A 16051-nucleotide genomic window follows, 5' to 3' on the forward strand; every position below is an offset into this window, starting at 1 on the left:
GCTTTAGGACCCAACGGAAACCCGTGCCTCTTGCAGCAGTCTAACCCAGAAGCAAGGGGAATCCTGAATCGAGCTGAGAGGGCTTCCCCGCTTCTCCTGGGAACCCCATCGCCCCCCTGCCAGCACACACCTGAGCAGGTAGGAGCACGCGCACCCCTTCCCAATTCCCCCTTGGTCGCCTTCCGCCGGGCCTCTCCTAATCTGCCGGTTTCCCTCTCGCCAGTTCAGGCTTTCCCCGTCCCTCCTCCCCCACTGCTCACTGTAGTCCTGGGAGGTGGGAGCCTGGGAACAGCGGGGTGTCTGGACGCCCAGCGCCCCTGCACCCTCCAGCTCCCTTCCTGCACTTCCCCGGAGACATTCCCATTCTCTAGCTAAGAATGGAAAGTGGGGGGAAGGACTGCCCAGGCCCCACGCCCTTGCACCCTCCTTTGCAGTATTGCCTAATACCCCTTCCCCCACGTCACCTCTACCGGAGAATTGGCAGTGCTGGGGTAATAGAGAGCCGAGGGAACCGGAGCAGGACAGAAGCCTCCTTGGGGAATTCCTATCTTCTTCCGCTCTGCCAAGAGCCCAGGACTTTGCCCCCCAACTCCCTACTCACCTTGGAGGGGAACTCATGTCCCCTTCCATGCTCATCTCACACTTGGGTGGCCAAAGGCTTTGCTGGAGGGTAGTGGAGGTTGTCAGCAGCTTTTGGTGACCTTTTCCTCTAGGGAAAGTTCTTTCAGCTTAGAGCACCTCAACACCTATTGCAAAGAGACCCCCCTGCCTGCGCCTCTCCCTACCCTTGTGTGTGTGTGTGTGTGTGTGTGTGTGTGTGTGTGTGTGTGTGTAGACCATGTGGCTGTAAGATCTATATGCTTTGGCTAGAGATGGCTGCGTGCATTAAAAGGCAGAGATCCCAGATATGGCCCAGGCCAGAACAGGCTCAGCTCAGATGGCTGGGGAAGGGGGTGTGGACCAGATCAGGGAGGCCACCCAACTGCGCCAGCATCATGGGCTCCTTGGCTTTCAGAGCCTCGGGCTCCTGGTGTTACCCCGAAGCTTCTTCCCTCCTGCAGGCTCTCTGGGAGAGGGCTGGACGGCACCTACTAATGGCAGTGGCTTATTTTTCTCTCCAGTATGGGGCTGACAGGTTATGCTCTCTGAAGATCTAGGGCATCTCATTCTGGTTTGGTGGGTTTGCTGGAGGGTTGCATGACTTGTCTGAGTAACCATGTGTGAGTTTGTACATTGTTTCTAGGTGAAGTGGACGAGGGAGGGGAGCGACAGAAGAGACTGGTCACCCTTGGGGAACCCCTCTAGCTCTCTGGGTGTCACCACTCTGGGTGCCACCACCCAGAGAGCTAGTAGTGGGCAGGTGGCATGTCCCCACCTGGTAACTGTCCAGGTGCCAGGTGTGCTCTGTCTTCCTCCCTGGCTCCCAGGCTCCCCTCGGAGTTGGTTTTGGAGGAAAGGGTGGATAATGGAATGGATAATAAGCTTCAGACTTAGTTCTGCTCTTGACTCAGAAAGAAAAGTCAGAGATTTTGAGTGTGAGCGGTAGAGTGAGAATCAAAGGCCTGCATCTGAGACTCAGCCCAGTCATTTTACGATTGGCATTTATACAGGTCTCTAACCCTCAGTTTCTTCATTTGTAAAAATGGCTGTCAGTAAGAAGTTCACTTGTCTGATAGGGATATGGCCTTAAAGAGCCGATAAGACAATGTATTGTAAAGCTCGGTGCAAAAGGGAGCTATGGCTTGGGGGGGGAGGGGGGCTCTAGGATGGGATTCTCCTCCTAAATCTAGGTCAGTCAATGTCTCTGCCCTCAGTGTCCTTCCTCCATCCTTGCCTGTCTAAGAGATGGAGGAACCAGGCAGGGCTGTTGCCTCATGGGCTGCAGAATTCCCCTAGTGCAGGTTGTATCTATCACCAGAGAGCCTGTGGTCAGAGAGGACAGATTCTCCACCAGGTTTTTCTTCCTCTGGGCTCCACACCTTCTCCCCTGAGCCCCGTCTCCACCATCCTCCTGCCATTCCTGCTCAGCGTCCTTGTCCCTGTTTCTCCCCTGCCCAGTGGCCTCCTTGTCCGGCTCACTGGGCAGGAGCCCTAATCGGATTGGACAGCTGAGATATGTGTGGTGGCTGAGAGCAGGCGGGAGGGAAGCCAGTGGGAGGATGGTATGAGGGCTGCCCCTGGCACTGCCCAGGCCTCCCAGGCACCACCTTCAGACTGCTGACTCCTGGCTTGGCTTGGCCGTGGGGAAGGGGTGCCAGAGGAAGCTCAGGGGTCTGGAGATTAGGGGAGAGGGAAACACACCCAGGACCTCTTGGATATTTGGTGGCCTTACTGTCAGTATCTCTGACTCTGACAGGAGAAGAGGACAGCAGGTGAGAGCCAGGCTGGCCCCACCCCTCCCATCCCCATGACCCCACTTCCCTTTCTGTTCAGAAATGTGTTCACTTACCCAGCCCATCCCCTTTGGCCAGTTTCTCCTTATGGGTCACATCTGGGAGTTGCTGGGGGTGCCATGTGTCTGCCTCACTATGGGCCGCTTCCTCCCCTCCAAGGTATTTTTCTCACTCACTCTCTGGGCGGGGTGCCAGGACTCCTGGGTTTCCCGCCTGCCTCATGGTACAGGGCTGCCCTGCAGGCCACCAGAGTCACTAAGCTGGTTTCCTTCCTCGCATGTGGGGAGGGCCTTCTCCCAGGCCTGGGAGGTGTCAGGAATCCAACGTGGGAAAGGGGTTGGGACACTGTAGCCCAGGGCCCAGAGCACCAGGCATCCTCCCTCCCAGCCTCTGACTTAGCTTGGGGACAGCACATGCCCAGCCTCGTAGGCATGGTCTGTTCTTGCCTCCAGGCTTCCATCTTGACATATGGGTAGCCAAGATCTCCTGCTATCCTTTTTAGCTTTTTTCCCCATGGCATCTGGGGGTGGCTGTTGAAACCCCTATGTCTGCACCCACACATTTTGGGGAGCACGGGATTAGCATAATTGAGGCAGGGGCACTATTTTGTCTTCCCTCCAGCTGGGCCAGGATGAAGGAAACTAGCACAAATTTCCCCACGCCAATTCCCTCTGCCCTGAAAAGACCAGTCAGTGGAGCCAGGCCCTGCCCTCTTGGTGCCCACAATGTGGTTGGCACTGATTTGTCAGAAATTGGGAAGGTTTCCCTGTGGACCGCTTGCCTCCACTCTCTTCCTCTCACAGGGTTGGGACAGCTCTGTGATTGTAGGCACTTATGGGCAGGCCTCCCCCTAGGGAAGGGGTGTGGGATGCCCCCAAGATGGCCAAGTTGGCACTAGTCCCAGGCTGGAGTGCTGGACATGGTTCCGAGCTGGGAGTTTGTGGGGGAGAGCGGGACATGAGCCTCCTTGCCCCCCTCATTTCCTGCTCTTTGGGCAGCTGTGGGCGAGAAAGGCTGCAGGGACTATTTTTAGTTGGTCTGTCCCCTGGCAGGAGGGACGTGCAGAAAAGCACGGGGCAGGCAGAGGGGCTGGCCAAGGTGAGGGTAAGGAGGCAGGCTGAGGCATAAGGAAGGGCCAGAGGATCTGCAGAGAGAGCAATGAGGCATGTTGGGCAAGGGTAGGACCCTTGGGAGAGGGTCCTGGCCCCGGTGGACGGGCCAGGCTGGGCGGAGGAGTCCTGGGGACCCTCCGGGGCTCTTTGTCCAACTAGAACTGGACTTAGAACCAGAAGGGGCTTTCGAGGCCATCTAGACAATCCCTCCACATTACGGAGGGGAAAACAGGCCTAGAGAGGGAATGTGACTTGCTCTAGGACACTCCCCTACTCATTGGCTGCACTGGGACCCCAACCCATGCCGCTTGCACTGTTTTTCTCCTGTCATGGTCCCTCACCACACCTGCCTCCCCTGCTGCAGTGAGGAGGACCGAGGCTGGGCGTCTGGTCTGTCTCCCTCTCTGCTTGTTTGTGCAGGGTCTCGGGTAAACCCCAGCTTGGTTTGTTTATAAGTCTCCACCATGTGGAGAGAGTCTGTGTCCAGGTTGGAAGGAGGTCAGGGTTGGGGTTTGTTTAGGTGGCCTGTGGCCACTGGTGTGAATCAAGATGCTAGGCAGGTTCCAACAGGTGCACAGGCTCATGAGCCGTAGGGTTTGGAGACAACTTAGAGAAGGGGCGTCTGGTCTATTTTAGAGACCCAGAGAGGACCAGACATTTGTCCACAGTGGTGGGCTGAGTTAGGGACACACTGAGGACTAGGACGTAGGTTTGCTGACTCTCCAGCTTCCTTTGTGAACCCCCCCATCCTGTCCGACCTGGGTCATGGTGGGTGTTTGCCAACTCCCACCTCCCAACAAAGGAAGGGAGCAGGCTGAAGAGCAGGGAGATTACCACAGGCTTGGAATCCCAAGTCAAAAGCGAGCCCTCCTTTGAGACCTGGAGGCAGGGGCAGCCGGTTGAGATGCTCGGAGGATGAGATGCTCGGAGGATGAGATGCTCGGAGGAGGAAGTGCAGTGGAGAATTGTGGTCCCTCAGAATTCAGTCTCCTGCCTCAGCCTCGTCCCCAGGGCCACCATGTTACACAGCTGTAGGAGGCGCTGTTCCATAGACTATGATGTGAGTGGTCCCCCCCAGAGTTGTTCAGGGCCCTGCCTGTGTAGCCAAATGTGGCGCTTTGGCCCTCCACCTTCTTTGAATCAGCTTCAGACCCAGCTGGAAGGAGGTGTTCCAGAGGGGCCTTAATCCAACACCCACTCCCCCACCCAGCCTCCTGCCACTCAACATCTCCAGTCCTCTGCCGCCCACTCCCTGCCCCCCACGCTGGCTCAGTGGGCCACAAATTGTGGCACAGGAGCCCCTCCCCCTCTCCACTCAGTTTCTGTCTCTGGGGGGCTGATTTATCATGCGCCCCCTCCATCAGGCCTGCTGCAGTGTGAGAAATCAATAGTGTAAATGGATTGAGGTTGCTCAGCCTGTCGACTCCCCTTGGGCCCCATCAACTCCCCTGGGACTTGGGGAGCTACTCTTCTGTCCCCTTCCGGCTCAACGTACACAGAGATATACACACCGCATGGTTGTAGCCAGAGCGCTGAGCACAGGAGTTATTCTTTCTGTCCATCTCTGTCTCGGTCTCTCTCATTCTCTCTGTCTCTCTCTCATATACTGGGCTGGTCTTAGCATGACAAATACTCTTCACCATTTCTTTTCTAGCTTGGGTGGAGTGGGGGCGGAGGGGCTTCAAGGACAGTAGGCTGCCAGCCAGAGGTGGGAGGGAGGCAGGTGGGTGAGGGAGACAGTGCTGGGGAAGGGATTGGGTGACAGCCCACCCCATCGTCAGCTCTGGTAACTCAATCCACGCGCTCCACCCTCCCGATCCCCCTCCCGCTCAACAACTTCAGCAGCTGCTGGCAGAAGCAGGGCTGGCAGAGTGTGTATGAGTGCATGTGTGTATGTGGGGGGTGGGAGGGTGAGAGGGGCTGTGGGGGCAGGAGGTACTGCCAGGACATGTTAAAGGAGACTCACAGCCTGGGTACAACTTGGGTGGCAGGAGGAGGTAGGGCTGGTGGGAGAGTGAGTGGTGAGTGATGGGCAAGGGGCAGGCTGCAGGGGGGCAGGGCAGGGCAGTCCAGGGGTCCCAAAAAACTTGTCTGCACTGGAGCAGGGCCTGGCGTGGGGGTGGGCATGGTGAGGGGGCAGGGGCACATACAACATGTCTTACTCCAGGATGCCTGTACTTCGCCAGGGGGTGAATGTACCCATGAAGGACAGCCTGCCCCTGTCCCCAATCCCCCCGCTGTGCCTGCTGGGCATCACAGTCTTGGTGACTAAGTCACTTCTGTCCTGGGGCTGGCAAGGTGCCAGGCTCAGCTCTTCTCGGTAGGTGAGTCACTGCCCTGGCATCTCCCCCGGATACAGCTGAGTCACCAGGCTGTGCCTGCTGGGCAGGTGGGCACCATGCTTGGGGTGGGGTTCAGGGGCTGTGTGTAGCCCCAGTGTCTTCTCTAATCTCTCCCTACCATGTCCTGGCCCCACCGACAGACCTGCAGAGCACGCAAGGGCGGTGTTCCTCCATGTGCTCTGTTGAGGGGGTAAAGGAAGAGGTGGCAGGATACTGTGTGGAAATAAGTTTGGCTTAGAGTAAAGGGGGGAGTTAACGATAGGACTGTGGGTTTGAATCTTAGCTCTGCCATTGATAAGCTGTATGACCTTGGGCAAGACAATTTCCTTGTTGAGTCTCAGTTTCCTCATCTATACAATGAAAACAAGAGCCCTGCCCCAGATTACCCTTCTGGATGGTGAGAAACAAATGGGGTGGGGTCATGAAGGTGCTTGTGGGAGGAGCTCCTTGGGGGATGAGTGGAGCAGAGAGGAGGACTCAGCTGAAGCTGGTTCCTGTCCCTGCAGACATCTCCCATCCCACCCACAGCACGATGATCTTGGAGGGGCAATGCTGCCCAGCCAATGGGATTCTCTGGGAGTTCCCCAGAGGCTGTGAGAGAGAGGCCTTGTTTTGCTACAAGTGTGGGCCCTCCCGGGGTGTCTCAGAGCTATTTTCTATGTCCTTTGACTGCTGGAGACTGTCACTGGCATTTCACCTATCAGGGCTCTCTCAGGTTTCCTCTAGTTTGGAGTCTGATCCCTGTCTTGGGAAACAAGCGGCTCAGGCTCCTCCCCCAACCCTTTCTCTGTGTGCAGGCGGGGAAGGGTAGACTCCAAGAAGGAGTCTTTCCTAAAGAGTAAGGAGCCCCCTGGGCCTGTGGCTTTCCCCACCTCTGCTAGTCTTCCGTCGCCTCCTGTACTTTTCCCCCCTCCTGCATGAGGGTCCTTGGAGGATGTGGGGGGGGGGCAAGGGGGCAGGAGCTCTGTTATGGCCCCAGCACAGCTGGAGTGCAGCTGCTGCTATAGATTGGACTGCTGGCCTCCCATCTGGGACCTCTCCTGCCTCCTGGAATCAAGCCTGGGGAAGGCTATATTGGGCAAGCAGTACTGGGTGCCTGGGCAGGGAGGTAGTGCCCCAAAGGTGTGCAGGCTACGTGCTTGTTCACATGGGTACTAATCTTGTGTGCATGAGTGTCTGACCCCCTGTGGACAGCAGGTTTGTGGGTGCATGAAATTTTCCCTCATCTGTACATGGCCTACTGCTATGTCTGTTCAGGAGTGTGCCCCACCCTCGTGCCCTTGTGTATGTACAAATACCTGTATTGTGTGTGCTTGTTCTGTGTGCTCATGGATGTGCATACATCTGTGCCCTGAGTGTACACATGGGGTGTCAGCATGTGTACTCTGAGTGTGCACATGGGTGTGCAGATATGGATGTCCTGGGTGTACATTTACACACCTGACTCTTGGTGTGCACGAGTATACCTGACCCCATGTGCTGGCAGGTGTCTGTGAAGGCTGCCCTTGGTGGGAGGCAGTGTACCTGTGTTTACGCACACTTGCATTTTTGTGTGCATGATCCTTCCCTCTCTGGTCTCAGCTGGAAGGAAGACTGCTAGAATCTAGGCCAGGGGAAGCCTGTGCGGGCTGGGGGTGGCTGGCCTTGAGTCTCCTGCCAGGCTGGCCTGGTCCCTTCTCCCCCCGGGCTGCGCCCCCTGCTGCTGGCTGGGCTCAGGGAGGAAGGGGGGAGGTTGGGGGGGAAGGGGTTAAGCTTCCGCGTCCACATCTGGGAGCCATTGGCGCATTCCTGCCGGCTGAGCGCATGTTTGCGGATAGATCTGGACGGGACTGGGCGGGAGGGTCTGGGAGGGCGGTTCGCAACTGCGGACGAAAATCCAGACGCAAACGGGAGACAGCCGGGCCCAGCAGGCGGGAAGGGGCCAGGGGAAGCGCCGTCGGGCACCTTTCCCCTACGCCGGACCTCAGGGCAGAGCGTCCCGCAGACCTGGCTTGTCCTACCTTACCAAGGCTGGAGGCTAAAGCTAGAGACAGTGGAATACCTCAATTGTAGACCAGTGCGACAGTGGACAGAACCCGGTGTCCGCTCCCGGCCTCCGGTTCCTTGTCTGTAAAGCGGGGGCCCTTTGACCAGTGGGTTTGAGATCTCTGCCAGCCGGGTCAGGCTGAGTCTCTCTACTGGGCTGGAGGTCTGGGAGTGTGGCACTTCCCCTTCCAGTGGGAAGTCCAGAAGGGGCACTTGTGGCCACTTCTCTGACTGGGAAGCGGGGGGTGGGGGGGGTGGTGGTGGTGTTCCTTAGTGATTCCGCTTTCTGCCCATCCCCCAGCTGACTGCTAGAGGTGGGGACATGACCCTCCCAAACAGAGCAGCAGGCTGTGAGGGGGCACATGGCAGTGTTGGGGGCGGGGGTCTCTGCAGATGGAGAGTGAGTCAGATCTTGCCCCGCTGGAACAAGAATGCAGCTTTCCTGGCTCCTCCAGCCTGGGCCAGGAGAGAGAATCTTGAGTCCCAGAATCCTCCAGCATGCAGGGGTGCTCCTGGGTGTCCCCTATTTAGTTAGCTCTTGGAAGATCCAAGAGCTGCTGCCCTTTTGGGGGAAGGCTTCTGGGGGATGGGCTGCTGAGGGGTTGGGTTGGGCCAGAGTTCCTCCAACCCACTCACTGGAGAGGTATTTGGGGGAAGAGGAGAGAAGTGTGCTGGAGGAAGGTCTACCTACTCTTGCACTTTTTTTTGCAGGTGAGAAAATTAAGATTCAGAGAAAGAAAGCGACTTATTTAAGGTCACATAGCTCTCAGCTCCAACTGGTTGGTCCCTGGAGGAGGATTTAATTATGGGAGTCAAGGGCTTGACGGCTAGGGCCGAAAACGCTGAAGTCGCTTCCATATTCTGTTGCCTCCTCTCTTCCCAGGTTTAGGTGTGGGTGTGTGTATTTGGGGTAAGGGAGTGTGATATCACACAGTGCAGTCCTTTCTCCACCGAGTCGTCTTTCATTCTTTTTTCAGAACTTCAGCTCCTCCTCGCTCTGAAGCTCTCCTTTTGGGGCAGAGGGAGGGATTCTCCCAGATTCCCACGGTCCAGCCTTCTGGTAGGCGCGGCTCCTTTAATACTCGCCCAGCCCCGGGTCTATTAAAGGAGGGCGTGACCCTATGGGCCCGCCTCTGACTTGTCATTGGTCGGTGGGTGGATGGGGGCTGGCCTGAAGGTGAGGGCCTCCCACCCTGCTCTGTACCCTCCGCCCCCCCAAGTCTGGGGCTCCGGGTAAAGTTTCAGCCTCCGCACGTGACTCGCTATGGCCGCTGCCTTCGCCCCGCGCCCCTGAGCCGCGGCCCCCCGGACGGCTTCTCTCCTGGGATCCCGCACCCCTGACGCTGAGCAACACCAAGGCGCAGAGTCAGGGTAGACGCTGTGCCTGTGGGCGCCGGGACGAATTGCGTCCCCCCACTGCGAGGTAACCTCTCCCCCGGGGATTTTGGAGAGCCCCGGGCTCTCGCAGTCATCGGGGCTCCTCGGTCTGCTCCTGATAGGAGCTGCGGGCGGGGACCAGGTGCCGGACGGATTCCGACGGGAACCTGGGGTTTCCTGGGCTTCCCAACCCGCCGCTGCCGTGCCCAGGGCGGGGGAGCCCCGTCTGTGCGTCTGTCTGCGCCTGTGTCTTCGCGCGTAGCCTTGAGGCGTCTGGGTCGGTCTGCCGCGCGTGTCCCCGGCGCCGGAGCTGTGGCAGAACCACCGCTGGGAACTCTTGCTTTCTCTCTCTTTTCTCTTCAAAAACAAGCAAAACAAAAAGACTTTCAAACCTGTTTGGGGAGAGATCAGATGCCCAACGGACTAGCCCCCTCCTCCTTCCCCTCCTGTTATCTGAGCCGCCCTGTGGTTTGGGGAGAATCAGTCCGGGGGCCCACCCCCACCAGAGGCAGCCGGCTGGGGGGGGCGGGGCCCACTCAGCGGGTGTACCCCGTGGAGTGAGAGGAACCGTCAGAATTGGGTATGGGAGCAAGTCAGTCGGGGAAGGGAAGTCTCTGGGTCTGGTGCTACCATGGGGTTGTGGACGCTTTTGGGGGTGAGAGGAGGATGGAATGGGCTGGTCGTTTTTGCTCTGCTGAGGGTGTCTGGGACCTGGTGCCACCCACGAGGCGGGGAAGCTGCTAGCCAGATGTGTGTGTGGGAGGGGGGCGCTGGAAAATCAGCTTGGCTATGCCCCCTCTTCTCTCTGGGCACTGCCCTATTGTCAGGCTGCTCCGTGGGAAGGGGGACAGGCCCCCAGAGTGTTAGGCTGGGGATGTGACCAACTCATATGGAAATCAGTCCGTGAAACAGCCCCTGCCCCAGCCTTGGAGACGTTTCTTTACCATCTATTCTATCTTGGATCCTGTGCCCAATGTGCTAGCGAGGAGGGCTGCCCTGGCCGCCACCTGGTGTGAGCTCCCTCTTCTGTAACTAGATTGCCTTCTGCCTGCGGGCTGTGGGCACATGTGTGTGTGTGTATGTTCTCCAAGGGACTTATTCCCGCGAACACTGTCCCACTCCCCCACCCGCTGCTGCAGACCCCAACCCTCACTTTTGCTGCTGATCACCATCCCCTCCTCCAGTTTCCTGATTAGGAGATTCAGAGATGTCGCTTGTCCCCTTTCCCCCCTGCAGTGGTCATAGGGCAGGGTTGTTCTGGAGAAGTGGTTCAGTAAGAACACCAGGTCTTGCTGGGAAATGGGCTCAAGCCCCAAACTCCTCCAGGGCCTTGTGCTTGGTGGGGAGGGCCCAGGAAGCCCCAGGTGGAAGTGGGGGTGGCTTGGAGCTTGGGGCTTCCCCTGTGGGGGGTGGAGATGAGTCTGGGGGAGGGAACACTGAGAAAGAGTATTTGGAGCTGGAAAGAAGGGGGGGGTGGTTGTGGAGTCAGGGAGTTTGTGGCTGTGAAAGATGTTAGTGCACTGGGAGGGGCTAGGCCATCAGTGCTGCCTGGGAATCGGCCATGTGGGTCCTGAGGCAGCGGTCACTAAGGTCAGACTGGAGTAGGCCCCTTGGGAGCTGAGGATCTTGGATTCGGGGGTATTTCGAAGGTGTGAGTGAGCATGCATGAGGCGGTCATGTTAGGAGTTTCCCCACCAGACTGGTGAGGACAGCGCAGTGGTATTGGCAGTTCTGAGAAGACCCTGGGCTTGGAGCAACCTCCTCCTATATATAGCCCCTAAATCTCTGTCCTTCATTTTTACCCTGAATGCCCCTAGTACTGCTCTGGGACACCTTTCTGGTCCCCCTCCTACTGCCAACCATGTGGCAGCCTGGCAGGAAGCTAGCTGTGGGCAGCACCATCCTGATCACCCCCTTGCCTCCCCCTCTGGGCACAGTCACCCACATGTGCCATGACGTGGTTCCTGCCACCCTGTATAGTGTGGGGGAGAGGACATTGTATGAGTGGTCCTTCAGGTCTGTTTTGGGGGGTATTGACCCAAACCCCAGTTAATTAGTTTTCCTTCCCTTAAAATCATTTGGTCTTGGAAGTTGGCTGTGCCCTCTGGGACCTTTCTCCCCAGGCCACTCATTGCTCAGACTCTAGGGTCTTAGGTGGGGTGGTCCCATAGCTGTGTGACATAAGGGTGACATAAACCTCAGTGCCCAGTTCTCTGTCCTCTGGGTGGCATGAGCAGGGTAGGACCTCCGCTGGGCTGGAGAGATTGGCCTCTGTGGGATCCACTTGTGAGCACTGTCTGGGGTCTGGGATGAGGGGCATCTGGGGAAGGTAATCCTATCCCTGTGACAAATAAACAGGGTTATGTCCACTTGCCCAGCAGCCCACACCCCTTTCTGGTCTTGGTGGTTTTGGGAGTATGGGAAGTTGGCAGGGCCCCTGGCAAGATGACCAGAGTTGTCTTGACTTACTGGGTTTTGGGAAAGGAGTGTGGCAACTGATACCCCAGCTCTCAGGGCTTTGGCTGCATAGCCTCTCTGCTGCCTGCTGTCTTTCCTCCCTCCATTCCCCGCTCCACCCTCTGGCTGCTGTCTGGAGCCCACACGGTTTGTGGGGGAACGTGGGGTGGGGGCAAGGGCCTGGATCTCTGTGTGTGTCCAGGGAGTGTTCTGGGGGTTGGCAGAATTGGCTGAGGGTGTCTGGGTGTCCCCGCAGGGTGGGCGGTGTGCAGAGACCAGGCCCAGAGTGTGAGAATGTGTCAGCATCGCTGTGTCTGTCCCCAGTCTGGCTCTGGTGTGGGTGTCTCTTGCTCCGTCTGGATCTTGCCTCCCGCTCCAGTCCCCGCCCCCCCCCCCCCCCCCAGCTGGGACCGCCTGCTTGCTCTCCCTCTTTGCAACTGGAGCCTCCCTTGCCTGTTCCTGGAATTTGGAGAGGAGGAGGAGGAAGAGGCAGGCAGACAGACCTCCCACACTCTAGCCCGCCCGCCTGGCATCATGGGGAAATGAAATAGGCGCTATGGAACTAAGGTTTCCTTGGCTTCCCCAGGCCCTCCAACACACATCACAGAGTTGGGGGAGGCAGGTCTTACAGAAGGAGCATGGGTTGCCCCCCACCCACCACCTGGCAGCAATGCCTCCTTTCACCCAGCATCCTGCCCGCCAGGGCTCCTGCTGGGACCTCCAGGCACCACTGTCAGCCTGGGGGGCGGGTGGGGGGATTAGACTGCTGCCAGCCTGGCCAGCACCTGTTGCCAACCCCCAGCCCTGTAACTGGAGCTGGCTTGGGAGGGGGCTGCAAAATGACAGGTGGAATTTCTGCAGCACCCCCCCCCACACACACACACACATTGGATATGCCTTTCCCTTCCCAGAACAAGGAAAGCCTGACCCCCCCAGTGTCCACCTAATCTCATGGATGATGGTCCTACCCTGCCTGTGAGGGCGGGGCCTGGGAGATGGGCAAGGGGAGGAGCTTATTGCTATTTGCCCCATGACCCCCAACTCCTGCTCTGGCTACAGAGCTGAGCTGCCCTTGTTCAACTTTTCTGAGCTCTGCTGCTCTGCCAGGGCTGGGGGGTGGGGGTCATGGGGGTGTGTGGATGGGGGTGGTTCTCTGTTAATGTTTTAATTGCATAAAAACTGGGAGCTCAGCTCCGGGCCAGTGGGGAGTCTGGGTCTGGCTGGCCGCCCGGTTTGGGCTAAATATAGTCTGGGACATCTGCAGAGAAGGGGAGGGGGGCGGAGGGAGGTTCCATTCCCCCCACCTCTGGCCAAGGTGCCCTCGTCTGGGCAGGCACCTTGGAGCAGGGAGGGGGGGATTCCTCAGCACAAAAGGCAGGGGAGAGGCGGCTGGGCACAGCTGGGACCTTGCCTGCCTGGAGGCCAGTAGACGCCTGAGATGAACCCGGAGGCTCAGGACAGTACCAGAATAAGGCTGATGGGGCTGGATCCAATGGCTCTCCTCCCCTCCCCCCAGAGCTACCTGAGGTCAGGCAGTCTCCGAGTGTCACTGGGCCCAGCTGTGTGTCACTGTGACCCACTCACTGTGTGCCTGTGTATACACACCTACCTTGGAGTGGCTCCCTCCTGGCCCCTCCCCTGGAACCTCTGTCCTCTGGGTCCTACTGCAGGTCCCCGGCCCTCCTTCCTTTTGTCCCTTGCCCCACAGTGAAACCTTCAGCCCAGGAATCGAGACTTGAGAAGGGGAAGCTGCGGTGGGGAGTTCTCTGATCTTCAGTCACGGCAGGAAGTGGAGGGGAGGAGGAGGAGGGGGGAACCGTGAGTGGCAGGCGAGGAGGGAGGGCCTGTCAGCCCTTTGACCAACCTTACACAGTGCGATGGGGGGTGGCCACCCTCCCAGCCACCTCCCTTTCCTCAATCTCCAAGTGGGGGAAACTTAGGGACAGTTGATTTTCCAGGGGTTGCTAACAATCTTCACCCCCTCTACAGACACACACACACACACACACACACACACACACACACACACAGAAAAAAATGCCTTCCTGTCACGTGGCTGTCACTTCCTGTCCCACTGTGGTTCCCGGGATGTTTGTTGTTGGTTGCTATGGAGATGGCCGCCGTGGGCACTACCCTGGTTCTTGTGGGGAGGGAGATGCCCCTCCCCCTAGGCCCACAGTTGAGGGGGAGGAATTGGGGGGCCTGCCTAGAGGGCCGTTTCAGGCTGAGTGTGTGTGGTCTCTGATGCCCCAGATCCCCCAGGGCCCCAAGACTTGTCTGTGGGAAGGAGTCACAGCCACCTACTCAGACAAGTGTTGGGGAGACGGTGACCACATCTGGCTGTGCTTGACTGTGGCTGACTGTGCGAGTCTGACTGTGCAGACCCTGTCCCCTCTAGCCTGGGTCCCTCTGCCTGGTAAAGATGCCAGTTCATGTGACCTTTTACTTTTGAAGCTTTCTTCCATCATGTGTTCTCATGGAAACTACCTTTCCCAGGGAGTTTCTGTGGCTTCTTGGGGTCCAGGCTGGAGTGGGGAGGAGCTCTGGCAGGATCCCTGGTAGTGTGTGTTTTGGGGGGTGGTGAGGCGGTACCCTACACACACAGCCTGTACCAGCTTCTCTCTGATCCTGCCAGCCCTGTGTTTAAGGGGCAGGCCATGGGACTTTGTGACCCATTCTCCCCACCCCCTTGTGGGCTTCCCTGTTCGCTGGGGGTGGAGAAGGGAAGAGATTTCCCCTTATTTCTAGCCCCAACTGAGTAGGCGGGTGTGGAGTAGGAAGTTCCTGGGGGGTCCATGGAAGGGGGGTTATGGGGTGGTGCAGAGTCTGACTCAGGCCTGGTCTGGGGTCAGAGCCAAAAGGATATCCTGAGGCAGGGGGGGGGGGGGCGTTCCCAGCTTCCCTGCAGCCTGGGTCCCCAAGGAGGGATGCTGGCTGAGAGGGGGCTCGTAGGACCTGCTGTCGCCCTAGGATTGAATCCAGCAGTCTCAGGGTTGAGGCAGAATTGAGAGGATGGGAGGAGGTATTGCTGTAGCCTCACACACACACATTTCTTGTGTTCTCTGTCCGTCCAACGCCTATCCCCAGTGTGTGTTGTACTTCTTACACAGTGGAGGTTGGGAGACAGGGGTGAGGGGGCAGCTGTCAAGGTAAGGGTGGGGAAAGCCCCGTGCCAGGATGGATGCGAGGACGGTGGTTTCCAAACTGGGGGGGGGGGTCCCCTTTTGTTTGTGCCCCTTTGGTTCCCCCCACCCGGACAGAGCTGCCTTTGTTTGGTCCACACACTCCTGTGGTCTGGTTGTGGCCTGGGCAGGCTCATCTCTTCCTCTTCCTGTTTTCTTCCTTCCCCAGGGCTGCTCCCTCTCCTTGAGGCCTGGGCTGCCCCCTGCCCTTTCACCTACTCTCTGCTCCGGCATTGGGAGACTTCAGCTCTGGTTCTGGGGAGGGGCCTTCAGCCCCCCTGGTTCAGAGGTCCTGAGCATAGCTCCCATGGGGCTCTGGGTACGTTCCCTGGGGGTCAGGAGTTGGGGGCACTGCCCTGCCCTGCAGAGACCTCTATTTCCTCCTCCCAGAACCTGGCCTATCCTGGGCTTGGGCTTGTCCAGTTGCCCTTTCTGTCTGGTATTCAGTCACTGCTGAGACAATGGCATGTGGTGGTCAGGCAGCCCCAGGTGGGGCACAAGCTGGGGAGACATCAGACCCACTCTGCTGGGACTGGGCACTGCGTCTGAGGTGGTGGGGGAGTGAGTGGCAGGATCCAGAGGAAGACACGGGACTTCAGCCCTCCCTTGGCCCCTCAGGATGTGCTCAGAGTCTGCACATGCTGGAGGCAGGTTTTCAAACAAATTCTGGCCCCAGCAAGGCAGGCCTCGGGTTCTGCAGGGCTGCTGAGGAAGAGGTGACCTCTACCTGTCCCAGACTCTCCTAGGTGAGCTTTCTCACACCCTCCTGGGGTGGGCTGGCCTTGCTGAATTCCTGCAGCCCAGGCCCTGGTGAGCAGAAGATAAACAGAGGACCTAAGTGGCTGGGGAGGAGAGAGGGGTGAGAGCCTTTAGCCAGAGAAACCCCTGGAAAAAGGGAGTCGCCGTCATCACTGCTCCTCAACCCCTGCCTGAAGATCTGAGGAGCATGGGGGAAGAGAGAGGTTGTGGCTTTGTGAGTGTGTGAGTGTATTTTCCTGGAAAGTTTATAAATAGTTCCAGCCCACTGTTCTGCTTTGAAATCTGCCCTGTCCCGCCCTGCCTTGCTCCTGGCAGGGTAGGGGGTCCAAAGGGGCCCCGTGTTTGTTTCTGCTGGGGCTGGAGTCCCCATTCCCTTCCCCCACAAGTTGAGCTTGAGTTTGGGT

The 16051-nt window shown here is 58.3% G+C and overlaps 1 protein-coding gene across 2 annotated transcripts in view; it reads left to right on the top strand.

Annotated features, from left to right (window-relative positions):
• The window catches only part of RARA (retinoic acid receptor alpha), a 44002-nt gene continuing 27951 nt past the window's right edge, over positions 1-16051 (top strand). The window contains exon 1 of one of the 2 annotated variants that reach the window (XM_019747719.2): positions 1-138. The gene's annotated coding sequence lies outside the window, so the exon portion shown is untranslated. Of the gene's footprint in view, positions 139-9072; positions 9296-16051 lie in introns of those variants that run through there. The other variant, XM_019747718.2, reaches the window with a different exon arrangement.

The sequence above is a fragment of the Rhinolophus sinicus genome, linkage group LG15 (genome assembly GCF_036562045.2).
Source record: "Rhinolophus sinicus isolate RSC01 linkage group LG15, ASM3656204v1, whole genome shotgun sequence".
NCBI lineage: Eukaryota > Metazoa > Chordata > Mammalia > Chiroptera > Rhinolophidae > Rhinolophus > Rhinolophus sinicus.